This window comes from Hydra vulgaris, chromosome 04 (genome assembly GCF_038396675.1).
Source record: "Hydra vulgaris chromosome 04, alternate assembly HydraT2T_AEP".
In the NCBI taxonomy this organism is placed as follows: domain Eukaryota; kingdom Metazoa; phylum Cnidaria; class Hydrozoa; order Anthoathecata; family Hydridae; genus Hydra; species Hydra vulgaris.
Window position 1 is genome coordinate 36,550,001 of NC_088923.1, and position 6,006 is coordinate 36,556,006.

The window sequence follows — 6,006 nt, forward strand, 5'->3', positions numbered from 1 at the left end:
AAGCAGCAATTGTATCTATAAAGTTACTTTCTTATGTTGTTTTTGAAAGCGTTGATGGATTGAGCGTTCACTGCTTCTTGCGAAAGCGCATTCCATGGGGCGACAATTCTATTTGAAAAAAAGTTATATCGCTCCTCACAGTTTTTTACCATCTGACATTCTAGTTTATGGTTATGGCCTCTTAGAGTATACTTATCTTTACTTTTTTTTAAATTTTTGCGGGATGACAAAACTGACAAGCTCGAATTTACAAGTGATTTTGAATTGCTCGATAAGATCTGCTCTTTTGCGGCGTTTTTCAAGAGTTGTTAACCCGAGCAGTTGGATTCGATCTTCATAGGACAGGTGTTTAATAGTCGAAATTGTTTTTGTTGCTCGATGTTGGACTTGCTCGAGAATGGTAATGTCTGATTTTAAATGTGGTTACCAGGCTTGTACAATTAACTCAAGATGGGGGCGAATGTATGTGAGATACAGAGTGCGCCATAAATAAAAATTTGCGACTACAAATGTTTTTTTGAGTCGCCCTAGCATTCTATTTGCTACTGATGCGGCTGACTCTATTTGCGGTCTGACATTAAAGTCATTCAAGACCATCACACCAAGGTCTCTTTTGACTGCGGTTTTTTCGAGAGGACGACGGGTGCCGTCGATGTTAGACATTGAGTATTTGTACGTTGATTTGTTACATCCGCGCCCAACATGCATTACTTTGCATTTCTCAACGTTGAAATGCAAGAGCCAAACATGTGACCATTCCACTGCTCTGTCAACGTCAATATATATATATATATATATATATATATATATATATATATATATATATATATATATATATATATATAAATATATATAATATATATATATATATATATATATATATATATATATATGTATGTATGTATGTATTTGGGTGTCCCGTTTTCAGGGTCACTTTTTATTTTGAACACTCCGAGCATTTTTCTGCTGCGTATATGTGAGAAAATGAGATCTGTAAAGTTTTAGAGCTCTAACTTTAATTTTGTGACTACACAAGCCACCTTAAGTTTTATAAATCATGCTTTTTGGGTGAAAAAAGTCTATTTTTACAGTGCTTGTGTAGTCACAGTTTGAAAGATACAGGCTAATCATATATGTTGAACCATGTACTATTAACTCTCATTAACTTGAAAAAAATTGGGAGCAGTTTGATTAAAACCGTTAGTTAGGTTTGAAGTGAGTTCAAAGATACGCAGTTGACACAATTTACCCATTTTATGCGGTTTGACGCGGTTGACAAAATCAAACAAAATACTAATCTAATCATTATATAATGGGTCTAAATCGATATCCGAACTCTTTTCACACCTAATTAGACCAACGAAAATCCAAAATTGGTTGAAAAATGTTATGTATATTTTTTCAAAATAATCATTCCTGAAGTGACAAGATTCGAAACATGTAAAAATGCCTATAATATTGCGTGTTATATAAATTAGGGAAAAGGGAAGGGGTGGGAGAATCTAAATTTAGTGAGCGAAATCTAACCTGGGTTTGGGGAGGGGTGGAGTTATTTGGAACAATGCATTTCCTGGGCAAGGAGTGGGGTCTGGGGGTTCGTTGCAACGGTAATCCTTCAGTTTAAGCGGCGTAAAATTAAGTTGTTATTTTGCTTTCTTGCATTGTCTCAAAAACGTCTGAAACGTTTTAAAAGCGAAAATAATAAGTTTATTTTACGCCGCTTAACTGAAGGATTACCAAAAGTGTTTCAAAGTAGTGATAGAACACTTTTATTGGAACTTTGAGAAACTTTATCATTTTAAGTGAAAGAACACTTTATAATTCTGTAAGTGATAAGACACTTTTATAAACTTCTGTTTATTATAGTTGTTATTTGACTCCAGAGAGTAAACTTAATTGAACAGAATGGCTAAAACTAGAAAAAAGAAAGAAATATTTCTTCTTAAAAGTATAAGTGACAAGTTGATTGACAATCAACTCCCTTCTAACAAAGACATTTTGAGCATTATTATTTTTTTAAGTCTGAAAAGCCTAACATCAAAGATAAACCTTCTCTGCTGTAGATTCTCTCATGATTTCAAACTCATTTATGAGAAAAAATTTCAGTGTTTGGTTAAAAAGGTCACTGCTATTTATGTAAAAAACTGGAATTTCAATATCCAGAGTGGACAAAGTACAGAAGAAAATGAGTGAATTGCTAGCCAAGCACAAAAAATTAATTTCTCATCAAAAAAGGCAAAACACTAAAGAAGTAGAAAAAATAATAATTTTCAAAGACACTATTTTGCCAGTTCTTTTTGATGTTATGCCCAGTGATGTGATAAAAATATTATAGAAAGATAAGAAAAAATCTCAGGTAGACAAGGCAGAAGATATCATTTTCATAAATGATCATAGAAGTTGCAGGAAAATGTACATTGAAAGATAAAAGGTACATTTATTCTGCTCAAAGATCTCAACTGGCAAGAGTAAGAATGTCTGAAGCAGATCATGATCAGAGTTATCAGTCTGAGCTGCAGGTTTCATCTTTTTAAGTGAAATAGAAATATCTTAAGAGGAAACAGACACCTCTAATTCTACAAACTTGAGTAAAGATGAGATAGATCCACAACCATTTGCATCTGCTGGCATAGTAGGAGATGCTGTCCTTATTTCGGAGGTTAAACATGTAAGTATCAGAGCTCAATCCTATATTTTAAAGCATGTGGCTGATATAAGTGGACTTTCCAGTAAAGGTAAGTTAAAATCCAATATAATGAACTTTGCATAAAAGTTGCGTAATAGTTCTTCAAGAGTCACCACCAGAAAAGGAGCCATTGGTTTATCAGTTTGAAAAGAAACTGGAAGAAAAAAAAATGCAAGATTGAAAATAACATTTTGTGATTTTTTCTCAAAATTTTAAAAATAATATGAAAAGAATATCTCAGAATATTTCTATAATTTTCTAATAAAACAAAATATATTACATAAAAAGCAATAAAATTGCATCTGGATCAAATATCACCTACCAAGGAATGTATTTAGACTGCCACTAATTTTTTCAAAAAACTTCAACTTTAAAGGAACTAAAACTTTATTTGTTTGAGTACTTTGATGTTAAAAGTTGGTGTTTTGCCCTGATTTACCAAGTCCAGGTTGCTTACTTTTTGGTAAAGACTTCCAGTAGTCAACAAGACTACTTTTGACCAAACCTCTATTGCTTTCTTGGCAACACTTTGATTTTTAGCCCGTCAAGTGCCACAAAATATGTAAGGAAAATATGTTGCCTCAGCTATTCTTTTATAATCACTTGCTCTTGATGGACTTTGGTACATTGAAGACATTTAGTACATTGAAGACATTAACTTCTTTAAGTTCCAATCTGTAGCTTTAGCACCAGTTTATAAGGATCCATTGATAGTATGTAAACCACAGGCAATATCAATGAGTGTATTTAATTCATTGTTATGAAATTCTTTGTTGAGCATTTCCAAAAACAGTTTATTTACATTAGAGATATCATAGAAACCTGAAGCATTTTTTTCAGCATTCAAACCAGTCATGCGGGATTTAAACATATTTAGAATATCTGGGGCTACAGCTTTTCCATGAACTCTGAACTATAATATCTTGTACAAACAGTATTCCTCTCTTCATTCCAATAGCGCACATGTAAGTCCATTTGACCTTTCTTTATAACTTTATTGTAAGACTTATCAAAAGGACACAAAGTTATCCTGCAGGGTAAGATCTTTTATCAGAATTTTTTTTAAATAAGGGGCAAGACCATGAGTTACAATATAGCCAGATTTTGTTCGACCACATAAAAAGTCGCTGGCAATTTTGCTATCTGGAAACATCAAAGCAAATTGTTTAGACTTATTCTCACTTGATCTAAAAGAGTATTTGCTTTGAACAATATTTAAATACCAAATTAATTCTGCTTTCAAAACTGCTTCCTTCTGAAGCATATCTGAAATGATACATTCCTTTGATAGGCTTTTGTGGTACTGATTGCAAAGTTTCTTTGAACACAACAACATAACCCTCTTAAGGCAATCGCTTTACATCATATTATTTCATACAATTACACATTTGAATATATGATTTTTTTGAACTTATTAGGAATATTAAACACTTTATTCAAGATCTAGGTGTGTAGCAAAGTCTAAAATTATAGTATAGAAATTTCCTAGAGTTACCAATATGGTTTTTTAAAATTCTTAATAAGTTAGCTCGTAAGTGTAACCATAAAAAATATTTTTCTCTGCTGAAACAGATTTTTTGCACAATTTGATAAATCAAGTTTTTCCATCAATACATTTATACATCTAAGGTACTTAAGTGATTATTTAATATTTAGCTTTAATTAATTAAAGTTATAGTTAAAAAAACGAATTTGCACGATTCAAATTTTAAAAAGCACGAAAAAATTTTGATAATTGCAAAATAATTTATATTGGGCATTGGTAAAATCCGGAATGCAGAGATGCGGAAACTTTCAATGGGTAAAATGGGTAAAAGAGCCTTTATACCCATGCCTGCTAATGAGAACAACTTAAAAAAAACTTTGCATCTTGCAAGGCTGGTATATTTATCTTTCTGAAATCAAGAAGTGTAACTATCATTATTTAACGAAATATTCCGGAAACTTTTATATTTAGGCATCTAAAGGTAATTAGTGAAAAAAATATAACAATCTTTTTAATATGAAGTTTGTTTAACATCTTGCTAATGGTTTTTTCCCTAAAGTATATATATTTAGCTGTAATTAAGTATATATATATACATGTATATATATATATATATATATATATATATATATATATATATATATATATATATATATATATATATATATATATATATATATATGTATGTATATGTATATATATATATATATATATATATATATATATATATATATATATATATATATATATATAGCTTTAATTAAAAAAGAGGGTCAATAAATACTTATCCCTTATAGCACGGTGTTCACTTGTTAAAAAAACAAAATAAAATTATTTAAAGAAAGTGAAAGTTAAATACAAAAAGCAAAAAACATACATTAAAAAACTTACTCTAATACTCAGAGGGTTGATATATGATATATGTGTGTGTGTATATACACACACACACACACACACATATATATATATATATATATATATATATATATATATATATATATATATATATATATATATATATATATAAATATATGTATAGAACCCTTATATGTTGTCCGAAAGTTTTTTCCATATTTTGTTGACAAAAAATAAAAATTAAAATGCAAGACCAGAATTTTTTTTTTTTTATTAATGATAGACTGCCTGCCCCAACCAAACCCTCAGTCGATGAAGCAGCACTCCCTTGCGAGTCAGGCTATTTGTCAGTCGATGTAGCAGCACTCCCTTGCGAGTCAGGCTACTTGTCAGTCGATGTAGCAGCACTCCCTTGCGAGTCAGGCTATTTGTTCAGTCAATGTAGCAGCACTCCCTTGCGAGTCAGGCTATAAGATAGTCAATGTAGCAACACTCCGCGCATGATTTACAGTAAAAAAATAAAAATAAAAACCATTTATTAAAAAAAATAAAAACATTTTATTAAAAAAAATAAAAATAAAAACATTGTTTATATTGTTAAAAACATTCAGAATGTTTTAAAAACATTCAGAATCTTTTTAAAAACATTCTGGTCAATTAAATTTGCGTTTTTGTAGTTTTTTTAAAAAACAAATAATTGGTAATTATATTAATGGTTTTGACTTTCATCCAACACGCATATGTTGGATGAAAGTCAAAAGTAATTAAAAGTGACGTATATGTTGGCGTAAGAATCACTTTTTTCCTTCTGTGCTTCCTAAACGCAACAAACTACATACATATATATATATATATATATATATATATATATATATATATATATATATATATATATATATATATATATATATATATATATATATATATATATATATATATATATATATATATATATATATATATATATATATATATGTAT